Source organism: Narcine bancroftii, unplaced genomic scaffold, assembly GCF_036971445.1.
Source record: "Narcine bancroftii isolate sNarBan1 unplaced genomic scaffold, sNarBan1.hap1 Scaffold_157, whole genome shotgun sequence".
Classification (NCBI taxonomy): domain Eukaryota; kingdom Metazoa; phylum Chordata; class Chondrichthyes; order Torpediniformes; family Narcinidae; genus Narcine; species Narcine bancroftii.
In genome coordinates, this window is record NW_027211892.1 from 3551098 (window position 1) to 3564456 (window position 13359).

The 13359-nt window shown below is 47.5% G+C and overlaps 1 long non-coding RNA gene across 1 annotated transcript; it reads right to left on the minus strand.

Moving 5' to 3' along the window:
- Positions 1-249: 249 nt before the first annotated feature.
- Positions 250-11478, minus strand: LOC138750505 (uncharacterized). Its single transcript, XR_011349368.1, has 2 exons — positions 11413-11478; positions 250-1822 (listed from the first exon to the last, which is right to left on the minus strand). It is a non-coding gene; the product is annotated as an uncharacterized lncRNA (long non-coding RNA).
- Positions 11479-13359: the final 1881 nt, after the last annotated feature.

Sequence of the window (13359 nt, forward strand, 5' to 3'; positions counted from 1 at the left end):
CTGGTGAACTTTATACATGTTCAATTCCGTGCACAGTATCAGAATTGCCTACAACCATTGAACTTGGAAGAATGAGAAGTGAGATTGAACTGTGAACCAAATAACTTTTCTAAAATTTATGCTTCAGCAAACTCAGCCCCCACTCAGCCCCCACGATGCAGAGTTTGAAATTTAGATGCAAAGTTAATAACATCCATGATGGTAGGGATGTATTATTTAAGAAAAATTCTCTGTAAAATTCAGGAGATCAACCATTTCCCTTTGTGATTTATTCGATTGTAGTGAGCCTAGGTCCTTTTCAATTTCTTCTTGAGTGGCTCTGATGGATATAAATTTGTATAAATCTGTCATTAATTTCTATTGGATTATATGAGAGTTAACTTGCTCCAGTTTGAATTGCATCAGTTGTCCTTCACCTTTCTTCTGTTCTCAGTTGCCAGGACAAGACCTTGTGGCTTTCTCTCATCAGGTCGTTTTCAGCTCTAGAAGGATGTGACCTATTGGAGCTTTTTTTTGTTTAAAAATTCCTTGGAACCAGACTGTTGGAACTCCTTTTCCAATTTCCAAATTTGTTTCCAGCTCTTCTATTTCTCCCATGTATTTCTTCTTCATCCCTTTTGTATGTGATATTGTTTGTCCCCATAAAATATAAAACTATTGGGAGAGGTGGCACAGTTTGACTCGCAGAATAACTTTATCTGGTCGCTTACATCCTTGCCAAAATCTGGTTTTTGAAGATGGGTGGGGTTCGAACGCCATCTCTGTGACTTAGTTGTTTTTTCTGGCATCGAGATAGACAGGGTCAAAGGTTCAAGATAAGTATTCAGACGAATGTTCTCCGAATTTGCTGTGTTGATAACAAAGAAAGGCCAATCCGAGTCGAGGAAAAATGGAGGCATTGGCCTCCACACATCTGTCAAATTTTAATCTTTCAGGAAAGCCAAGGTAGTTTTGCCTGCTTTTATTCGGGATATTCTCGAGGTGACTTGTCCAGAACAGGATCCAAGCAAAAACTAAAGCCACCCCCTCCAAGTATATTTTGTCGTCCCTTGATACCTTGAGAAAAATATTCTGAATAAAGGAATCATTTTCACTGTTAGGTGGTGGGAGATTTAAAAGTCTCCAGGGTTCTGAGTAAATCTGACCATCAACTAATACATATCAGCCTTGTGGATCAATCATCGTCTCTCAAAGTGTTGTTATTGATTACCCTGGCCTTGGTGTGAACGGATGATGTTAATACCTGTCCTATCGATTCTTTCCTCAGTTTCTTAGGCTCCTGTGTGAGAAGATGGATTTCTTATAGAAAGGCAATATCAATTTGCAGTTTTTTTTCCTGTCAGGTGGGCTGGCCTCCGACTTCACTGGCAGGCCTTGAAGTGGCCCCGCCATTTTCATCACCATAAGGCCCCTCGATCTGTTCTGGAGGTTTCCACGTTGATTCCTTGTTGTTTTTGCTTGCAGATTTACTTTTTATGTCATTCTGCTGATCCCGGAGCATTCCCTCATCACTTGTAAGTATTTTGACTCCTTTTTCTCCTGGAAATAATTGTCTCGACAGACAACTGTCAGAATTAGCTCAATAGCTGAATCTAGTTGCTTCGACTTTGGTCTCTGGTCCATACTGCAGCTGTCTGACCAAAAGTGGGTTTGGGGGTTTTTAATAGATGTAAAATGTTTGTGTTTGGAGAGCCCCTGGGCCAGCGTCCATCTCACTTCACTACATCATGCGACCCTCACTAGGAGATCATAAGGAAAGTTTGCTTGAATGGAAATTTGTGGTGGTACATCATCGGCCAACTGCAAGGGGGAACCTCTGTACCTGAAGAAGTGCAAGGAGACAGGACAACACCTGGTCAGCTGTCAATCAGTCGGCCTGAAGGGATCAAGCCCAACCCGGTTGGGTGTCAATCACCCTCCAGGATAAAACCCTGCGCTGGCCTCCCGAGGCCTCACTCAGAGTTACTGCAGCTACCCCCAGCCTGGCTCTGTGGAAGTCTTTGTGGATTAAAGCCTGTTGTACTGTCTTTACCTTGTGTGCATCTGATTCTGGCTAACAGCGCACCACAATTTAATCCACAAAATGTTCCCATGCCTGTCATGGAAAAACTCCTGAGCTCAGGGAGCTTCGAAGTTGACCCACACCACCCAGAAGCCCAGACACGCTTTGAGATATGGCAGCACGCGGTCGAGGCAATCATCGAGGCGCATGCAGGTGGCATCCTGGACTCAGATCGGAAGAGGCCGGTCCTACTCCGGTCAAAGATGGGTCCCCACGCCTTCCAGGCAACCAAAGGCTGCTCCATTTGCAAGAGCACAATGGACACCTTTGAGAAATTGTACAAGACCCCCATTAATGCGGTCTGACCAAGGTACCTCTTCAACACCCAAGCAGAGCAACCCAGGGAGATGGCTTACTTGGGACACCTGCGAGAGTTGGCCCGACCGTGTCTGGCTGAACCCGGGGAAGGCTGACCCGGGACACCTTCGTCCGAGTGCTACGCTTGTGGGCCATCCAGCAGAAGCTGGTGGAAGATAATATCTACGCCCTGAACAAGACAGGGCAAGTGGTCCGAACCCTGGAAACTGCAGCCATGCACATCGAAGCCTTTGATTCTAAGTTCACCCTTGTTCCCTAATGGCCCTCTCACACTGCAGCTGCAGCCATAGACCGAGCTGGGGAGGAGATCGTCGCTGCATCAGGTGCCCGGCATTCCTGTAAGTACTGTGGGTCCTGGTGTGGGTCAGACTGACTATCATGCCAACACTGCTCAGCTAGGAAGCAGTACTGTTCCCGATGCGGCAAGAAAGTTGACTTTACTAAAGTGTGGCTCTCAAAATCAGCCGGCAGTTCAGTGGCCCTCTATGACCTCCCCACTTCCCCGCGGACCCCTCCACATGCGCGAGCGGGGCGGTGCCAATTTTCCCGCTACAACTTCTGCCTTCCACAACTCTGACGGTGCAGCATCTGTCTCTGCCAGTGACGATTGCAGCATGTACCCCGAGTACCTGGACTAGCCACAGCGCTCGCCAGCATCACTTCTGTCTCATGGTGTGACATCAATTCTGGCTGACATAATGACGTTACTGCCACCGGCCCCAACGATGTCACTTCCTCCGACACAATGAACATGGCTGGGGGGAGCACCCATGTGACGCCACCATCTTGGGCCAAGCAGCGGCCGACACAGCAGGCCCCCGATGATGATGAGAATGACATAGTCAACACAGGTAATGTTTAGGCCACCCAGCTGATGCTCTCCATGACTCCGGACACCATCAGCTGCTGCACGCCACACCCCATAACCAACGTCGATGTGGTCAACACGAGCAATGACCAGGACACCCTCCCGACGCTCCCCAAGCCTCCAGATGCCATAACCGGAGAGCGATGTCTCTGACCCTGAGATGGTCCTGGCTGCCACCACTCCGACCAGTGACATCCCTCATGACCTCAGGAGCTCTATGAAGGTCGTGCAAGTCAACGGGCAGGTAACAAAGAGCCTGTTCGACAGTGGCAGCACAGAAAGCTTCATTCTCCCGAGTGTGGCCCACTCCCCGACATTAAAAGTCCACCCCACCACATGCTCGATCGCCCTCGCTGCCAAGAATAAGACTGTTGGTACCCTCAGGCGCTGCTTGGCCGATATAACTGTGGGAGGGGAGACATACACAGGGTTCAGGTTCCTGGTCATGCCCAAACTCTGCGTCTCAGTCCTCCTGGGCCTCAATTTCCATTGCCACATGCAAAGTATCACCTTTGCCTTCGCGGGCGCCAACCTCCACTCACGTTACACAGTATGCCAACCTAGCAGTCCTGCCAACCTACGGCCTCTCGCATCACCCCACCGGCACTCTTCCCACATCTTATACAAAGGCTGCAAGCCGATTGGTGCCAGAATTAGGCGCTATTGTTCCGCAGACAGAGACTTCATCAAGGCGGAGGTGCGGCGACTCCTGGTAGAAGGTGTCACAGAGCCCAGTAACAGCCCTTGGAGAGCCCAAGTCCTGGTGGTTGAAAGGGGTAGTAAGCCGAGAATAGCCTTGGATTACAGCCAGACTATTAACCGGTACATCCAACTGGATGCCTACCCCCTGCCGAGGATCGTTGACATGGTCAACGAGATAGCCCGCTACCAGGTTTTCTCCATGATTGACCTGAAGTCGGCGTATTACCAAATCCCCATCCACCTGAAGGACAAACCCTACATCACCTTCAAGGCAGACGGGAGCCTGTACCCGTTCTGCCGAGTTCCCTTTGGGGTCATGAACGGGATCTCCATCTTCCAGCAGGAGATGGATCGCAAGGTAGACAGCACAAGCTAAAGGTGACGTTCCTGTATATGGATAATGTCACTATATGCGGCCGTAACCAGTAGGACCACGATGCTAACCTGGAAAAATTCCTCCAGATGGCTGGGGAGCTGAACCTCACTTACAACAAGAAGAAGTGTGTGTTTAGCATCACCCACCTCGCCACCATGGCCCATGGTGTCCTCAGCCCAGATCCAGAAAGAATGCGCCCATTAATGGAGTTACCTCTCCCCCACACGCTAATAGCCCTCTGCAGGTGCCTTGTCCTATTCTCCTATTACTCGCAGTAGGTCCCTCGCTTCTTGGACAAGGTCCACCCACTAGCCCAAGCTACAACTTTTCCCCTCCCACCCGAGGCACAGGCAGCCTTCATTCGCATCAGACACGACATCGCAGACGCCATGATGCAGGCCGTGGATGAGGAATCCCCATTCCAGGTGCAGAGCAATGCCTCTGAGGTATCTTTCACCACTACCCTCAACCAAGGGGGGCGCCTCATCACTTTCTTGTCTAGCACCCTCCACGGCTCCAAGCTAGGGCATTCCGCCATTGAAAAGCAGACCAGGCGATTGTGGAAGCAGTCCGCCACTGGCGCCACCACCTGGCCAGCAGGAGATTCACTCTCCTCATGGACCAGCGGGCCGTGGCGTTCATATTTAACACTACCCACAAGACCAAGATCAAGAACGACAAGATCCTGCGCTGAAGAGTCGAGTTGGCAACCTACAGCTACGACATCCAGTACCTCCCCGGGAGGTTTAACGACTCCCCAAATGCTCTCTCTCGGATCTGTGCATCTATGCACAATGACAGGCTGCAGACATTGCATGAGTCCCTCTGCCATTCGGGTGTCACCAGGTTGTACTACTTCATTAAGTCCCGGATGCTGCCATATACCATCAGGGACGCCAAGGACATGACCAAGGCCTGCTGGGTCTGTGCAGAGTGTCAACCCCATTTCTTCCGTACACCACAGGCCCATATTGTAAAGGCCACTCGGCCCTTTGAGTGTCTTGGCGTGAACTTCAAAGGACCTCTGCCTTCCACGAACCAAAATGTCTTCTTCCTCACGGTCGTGGACGAGTACTCACACTCCCCTTTCACTATCCCTTGCACGGACACCTCCACAGCCACCGTCATCAGGGCCCTGGGGCAGATCTTCACCATGTTTGGCTACACACCTTTCATCCACAGTGACTGGGGGTCTAGTTTCATGAGTGACGAGCTGTACAAGTACCTGACAGCGAAGGGTATCGCGACCAGACACACGACAAGTTATAACCCAAGAGGTAATGGGCAAGTTGAACACAAAAATAGGGTAGTCTGGAAGGTGCCCTGGCTGCTTTTGAACAAATTAGAGGAGACAACGCTAAGGCCACTATGCATGCCATGGATGAATCTGTCCCCTTTCAGATGGAGAGCGATGCCTCCGATGTCGCAGTTGCCAACACGTTAAACCAGGCAGGCCGGCCGGTAGCATTTTTCTCGCACCCTGCTCAGTCCCAAACTCCGGCACTCTTCCGTCGAATAGGAAGCTCAAGTGATCGTTGAGACAGTGTGCCACTGGCGACACTACCTGGCCACTAAAATATTTACCCTGTTGACTGACCAGAGGGTCATGTTCAGTGTCAAACAATGGGGTAAAATAAAGAATGGCAAGATTCTGAGGTGGAGGATAGAATTGTCCACCTACAACTATGACATCTTTACCAGCCGGGCAAGCTCAATGACCCCCCGGATGCTCTAGCCCAAGGGACGTGAGCCAGCACGCATCTCAACCATCTCCAGATCCTCCATGACCACCTATGTCACCCCAGAGTCACGAGGTTGTATCATTTGGTTAAAACGCGAAACCTCACGTACTCCGTAGAGGATTTCCGGTCCACGACCAGACGTTACCAAATCTGCGCCGAGTGTAAGCCTCAGTTCTACCGGCCAGAAAAGGCACACCTCATCAAGGCTGCCCACCCTTTCAAATGGGTGGGCACAGGATGGCGAAGGGAAAATGTGAGTACTCATCTATCTCTGCGAGGAAGTAGATATGACACCTGCATTGATTTCAAGGGCCCCTCCCGATGATAAATAGGAACGTCTACTTCCTGACGGTAGTGGATGAATTCTCCAGGATCCCCTTTGCAACCCCCTGTCCAGATATGACCTCATGTATGGTCATCAAAGCCCTAAGCAGTATCTTCATTCTGTTCGGGTACCCCGACTACATTCATATTGACCGGGGGAGCTCGTTCATGAATGAGGAGCTGCGACAGTACTTTTTGGCCAGAGGCATAGCCACCAGCTGGACCACCAGCTATAACCCCAGAGGTAATGGCCAGGTGGAAAGGGAGAATGGCACCGTCATGAAGGCGACATCCCTGGCCCTCAGATCTAAAAATTTGCCAATATCCCGCTGGCAGGACATCTTGCCCAAAGCCATTCACGCCATCTGATCTTTACTTGGCACCACTACAAACACAACCCCGCATGAATGCCTCCTTGCTTTTCCTAGGACATCAGTGAATGGTTCCTCCTCCCTTCCTGGCTGACCACCCCAGAGCTGGTTCTGCTTCGGAAGCACATCAGGGACCCTGGTTGCAGTGGTTAACCTCATACATACAAACCCTCAATACGCCTTTGTGAGGTATCCGGATGGCCACGAGGACACTGTGCCAATTCGAGACCTGGCAAGGGCTGGAGACCCTGAGACCGCCTTGCTGGCTACTGACCATGCCGCGTACCCGATCGTGCAGCATTAGAGCACAACACTGGAGCCTGAGCTGCTTGCCTTGCAGCCAGACGTCCAGGCATCTACCCCCCATGCAACAGTGGAAGAGCTCCCAACAGTCCGGGAGTTCACCGCTGACACCCCTTTTCAGACAGTCCCTGCAATGGATGCTTCCCTGTCGGTCCCCTCCCCGGAGGAGCACCATATGGACATGCCGGCCCTACAGCGGTCCGGCAGACAGAGGAGGGTGCCTGAGCAGCTTAACCTCAAGCTCAAGGGTAGCCAAACTTGCTTAATGTAAGAGCCACAAACAATAAAGCTCAGATGCTTGAGAGTCAGTCGCAGATGAACAAAATTCCCACAGACGTTTTCATTGTTACATCCACATTTTGTAACAAAAATATTATAGCAATGTTCAGAAATGGATGTTAAATACCATCATATTTATTCATGCCTGCAGTTTCTAAACTGTTAATTTGTATTAGTTTCAGTTATCATAAAGACACAAACATGTTAAAAAAGGAGAGATATTTTAATCAGATTCCACCCTACAAAATTAGTCATTAAAATCATATCTTTTTATGACTAAAATAAAATTCTCCAAATATCAGGCTATTAAAGACGCAAGTCGGGCAAGCGAGGGGGTGGGGTAATCGCCAGTGCGAGTCGGCGAATTGAAGGTGGGGGGAAGAAACCGGCAGCGCGTGTAGGCCGGGCGAGAGGGGTGGAGACCAGCAGTGAGAGTTGGCCGGGCGAGGGTGGGAGGAGACCAGCAGCACAAGTCATCCAGGTGAGAGGGGGGGACCTGCATCACGAGTTGGCCGGGCGAAGGGTGGGGGAAACGGCAGCGCGAATTGTGTGGGCAAGGTGGGTGGAGATCAGCAGTGCGGGTCGGGGCAGGGGTGTTGGGGAGACCGTCAGCACGAGTTGGGGGGTGGGAGACTGGCAGCGAGTCGCATACATGTGGCTCGCTAGTCGCGGTTTGGCCACCCCTGCTCGAGCTGATGGTGGGGCGGGGGGGTGGGGTTTGGTGGGTTTTGTCCTGCTGCTGTTGTGTTACTGTACTGTTGCTGTTACTATGGTTGTGGGGTCACCCTCGGGTGTTGTGTTCCAGTGGGTTCCATTTTTTTAAAGGGGGGTAATTGTACTGATATGATGGTATGCGCTGGCTGCCCCTCCCTTCGGGTGTCCTTCTACCTTGGGTCCTCCCTTAGTCCTGCCCATGTGACTCTGGCCCATAAAAGTCGAGTCCCCTCTCCTTCCCACTCATCTAGCCTTGGACCCGGGCCAGCAGTCTCTCATGCAATAAATCCTATCGTTCCCCTCAGTCTTTGTCCGAGTCATTATTGGGGCAACTGAGACCGCCCAACAATGATCTTTTAAAAAGACTGGAAAGAACGGGAACATGTGACAAAGTATCTTACCAAATAAAGATAAAAATAAATAAAGAGTTGGGGTCGCAAAATCAGGGGAATGGGAGAAGTAAACAAGGACGGGTTTTAAGATGATGAGTGGAACAGCTTTTGATAGGTTAAATAAACAGTTGCTCAGTTAAATGACCAGATAAATTAACAAAGGAGTGGTTATGAACACAAAGAAATGCATAAAAAAGGTCGTTGTACATCAGTGGGTCTGCCTTCTCTGAAGGAGACCTGATCTTGCAAGAAAGTTGAATAAAAGGTTTTATCACTTCACCCACTGTGAGATGATTTCATCAGTAAGCTGGGTTTCTCACAGGAATCAGTTACAATTTAATTCACTTTTCTTCTTCAAATATAATTAAAAACTACTTTTCTTTAAGTAACCCAGTGCTGTGGTGCCTATCTTTTATTGATGGTTTTTGGGGTCCTCTGGACTCCGTAACAATATGTACTATAACCATATAACCACTTACAGCACAGAACAGGCCAGTTCCGCCCTACTAGTCCATGCCGTAACAAATCCCCACCCTCCTAGTCCCACTGACAAGCACCCCTCCAGTCCTCTCCTATCCATGTAACTATCCAGTCTTTCCTTAAATGTAACCAATGATCCCACCTCGACCACGTCTGTCAGAAGCTCATTCCACATCCCTACCACCCTTTGCATAAAGAAATTTCCCCTCATGTTCCCCTTATAATTTTCCCCCTTCAATCTTAAACCATGCCCTCTAGTTTGAATCTCCCCCATTCTTAATTGAAAAAGCCTATCCACGTTTACTCTGTCTGTCCCTTTTAAAATCTTAAACACGTCTATCAAGTCCCCTCTCAATCTTCTACGCTCCAGAGAAAAAAACCCCAGTCTGCACACACTTTCCCTGTTACTCAAACCTTGAAATCCTGTCAACATTCTCGTGAACCTTCTCTGCACTCTCTCTATTTTGTTTATATCTTTCCTATAATTTGGTGACCAAAACTGTACACAGTACTCCAAATTTGGCCTCACAAATGCCTTGTACAATTTCATCATAACCTCCCTACTCTTGAATTCAATACTCCGATTTATGAAGGCCAACATTCCAAATGCCTTCTTCACCACACCATCTATCTGAGTATCAGCCTTGAGGGTACGATTTACCACAACTCCTAAATCCCTTTGTTGCTCGGCACATCTCAATAGCCTACCATTTAATGCATATGACCTATTTAGATTTGCCTTTCCAAAATGTAACACCACACACTTATCTGTATTAAATTCCATCAGCCATTTCTCAGCCCACACCTCCAGCCTTCCTAAATCACCTTTTAATCTACGGTAATCTTCCTCACTGTCCACAACACCACCAATCTTTGTATCATCCGCAAACTTGCTTATCCAATTCTCCACCCCTACTTCCAGATCGTTAATATATTTTACAAACAATAGTGGACCGAGGACCGATCCCTGAGGAACTCCACTCGTCACCGGCCTCCAATTGGACAAACAATTTTCTAACACTACTCTCTGACACCTCCCATTCAACCATTGCTGAATCCATTTCACTACCTCCTCATTTATACCTAATGCCTCCACCTTTTTTCCTTACCTCCTGTGGGGAACTTTGTCAAAAGCTTTACTAAAGTCTAAATAGACAACATCCACAGCTTTCCCTTCATCAACCTTTTTTGTAACCCCCTCGAAATACTCAATCAGGTTTGTCAAGCTTGATCTACCCCTGACAAAACCATGCTGATTACTCCCTAGCAATCCCTGTACCTCCAAATATTTGTAAATACCATCCCTCATGTGAGAGATGGGAAAACTGATCTAAAATTATGAACATGAAGGAAACTAAAATTCATACATCAGTTAATGGCTGTAACCAGTACAAACAGGATGAGCTTGGGGATTAGGATGCAGGAAAGCAGAGTCAGCACGATTAACATAAGAATCTTCTAGTCTTTGTGACAAGAGCCACCATAAGACTAAGATAAGGAGTGGTAAGGAACAATAGAATGTAGGAAGTTGAGGTAGTCTGGATCAGATAAGGGTCTCCTAGCCCTGGACAGAAGTACCAAGTCCTACATATCTAATTAGCTAACCTTACACAGATTTATACATGTTAAATTAGCCAACCCTAGACAGGATGAGCCAACTCTGCATACCAAGAGACTGTAGCCCCAAGAATCAGGAAGGTGTGAATAAGGACAATGACATGAAGGGACACCGACAGGATACCCCCTGGTCCTCCAAGTATACTGAAACCGCACGTAGGCAGGAAGGATTGCCTAATGCCAAACCTCTCCAGCAGGAGGCAGAAGAATGTAAGGGGGAGGGTATTCCTATACTGAAATCAACTGTATAAAAGTTGGGTGAGCCCCAGTGTATGTGTGTATTCCCAGGGTAAGGGGAAGCACCCAACTTTGCATTGTTGTAAAATAAATGTTCTTTGTTCTCAATTTTTGTCTCGAGCAATTTTTTTAAAGGTACTTCTATTTCTAACACTCAGAACACTTTCCATCAACTTGCCCACCACAGACGTCAGACTCACGGGCCTATAATTCCCAGGATTACATTTGGACCCTTTCTTAAACAGCGGAACCACACATGGAGTAATTCATGTTCTGTTCTGGGATTTTAAATAAATATTAAGAAAGAGAGAAAGTGTTCAGCCTGGACTAGAAGGGCCAGGCTGCCTGCTTCAGTGTGTCATTGTGAGATGGTTCTAGGAATGGTGCATCTTTGAATATCTGTACCATGTCTAAAGTCTAGTAACTTGTCATGTAGAACTGTAAGGTCAGGCAGCTTTTACACCTTAAAAGGAGATTTTCTTTGGGGGTTTCCTCAACATAATCATATAATTAATAATACATCAACATCAGGCAGCTTTTACACCTTAAAAGGAGATTTTCTTTGGGGGTTTCCTCAACTTATAATCATATAATTAATAATATATCAACATCAGGCAGCTTTTTCACCTTAAAAGGAGATTTTCTTTGGAGGTTTCCTCAACTTCTAATCATGTAACTGATAATAGATCAACATCAGGCAGCTTTTACACCTTAAAAGGAGATTTTCTTTGGGTTTTCATTGGTTGGTTTGAGTGACATCACAATCCCCATTCACTATATAAACATCATGCAGTGGGCAAGTGATCGGATTATCTGATTGATTTTCAGCTATATTCAACGACTCTCGCATCTAATTATGCATCAAAAAAATAAAATTACCCCAATATATTTCCCATCTCACCACCCCACTAGAAAAATGGATACGATCATCGAAGAAGACGACGAAGATTTCACAATCGTCCTGAAAGACTCAGGGAGTTCAGGTCACTGTCACCCCAGAGAACATCCAGTTCGCATTGCATGGGAGGAGGATACGCCGATAAGACCATGGCGGATCCTCCTTAGAAACATCTTGAACCGGGTGGCAGTGACCTGGAGAATGTGCTGCTGTCTTCAATGAAGAACCATCCTTGGGCATCTCCAATGCCCCATCCTTGGGCATCTCCATCGCCTGCCCGAGAACATCAACATTATGGTGCCCATCATCTCTGCATAGAAAGTGTATAATTGTCTAAAATGCCTATTTTTAATAAAATATGGAATGTTAACTTTATAAAACCGAGTGCAGGTGTCATATCTGCTTTTACCTCTATGTCTGGCAGTTCATGCTCTGCGCAAAATCAAAACTCTGCCTGCACATCTCCTTTAAACTTTCCATCCTCTCCCCCTCTCTCATCTTCATGCTGTGCCCTCTAGAATGGAACCTCATTATTGTGAGGACAAAGGTTCTGACTGTCCACCCGATCTGTGGTATTGGTTGACAATGTAATGAAGTGAATGTGCTGGGTAGAAGAGTTAAGATGTTATGATAACCCTATTCTGAAAGATAGAGCAGACTTTTAAATGATTATCACCTCTTCCATAAATAAAGCCAGCCCCTGGTCTTCTGCACAAATAACACTATTCCCTGCTGTTACACATAACCAGCTGTCAGACGCAGCCCATTCATAAACGGGTTCCCACCCAAAAACAACTGATGGCACAACAAGCTTGTCAAAGAGAATGTGGAAACATCAAAAGCCTGCAGAGGGAGCAGAGCAAAGGCCCTAATGACTTTGCTCCAGTGTCTTTAATTTAACTAACCCTGTTCAAAATCATGATCACTGGGGAAGCAACATTAACATGTGCCAAGTGCTAGGCTCACACTGTCTTAAAGGCCCCTTTTGATCATATCTGCCACAAATCCATATCTTTTCATTCTAGAAAGCCAATTCTATGATAACCATTTTCCTGTCTTTAGAAATAAGAAAACACTGTAACACCTCAGCTTGAAACAATCCCCTCGAAGAAATGGTCACTTAATCAAATGCACCAAAATGTCTTCAATATTGTATTCAGTAACCTTGTACTTTGAATGAGGTTCAACAGTACTGGGGAGGTGACTTTGTCGACCCAACACTAATTACTGCTCATTCCCACTAGTAGGACTCGAATCAATTCTCTGTGTGTTGGACTTTGTGGTTTGGTTGGACTTCTTGTACCTTGACAGGACTAAAGTGTAACATTGGCGGAGTCGGTAATCTCTCGCTGGGAAGATCACTATGTATGGTGTAAGTGGCCACAAGGTCACTGGGACATCGGACGGAGCAGCAGTGCACCTTGGGACCCTTGAGCCCGAACTCTTTCCCATTGTGGTCCCTCATACGAGGTTGATCTGGGTCCCTGCCGAGAGAAAAAGAACCAGGCAAAGAATCCAAGACAGCGCATATGGTGCCAAGGGCTTATGCTGAGATTAGCTACAGTGTTTCCATTGGAAGGAGATTATCTGACTCTTGGGTATCGTTTTAGGGCAGCTGGTTGCGTTTCAACCAAGTCAATTTTAAACTATTTGAACATATGGTGCCTTTCGGGCAC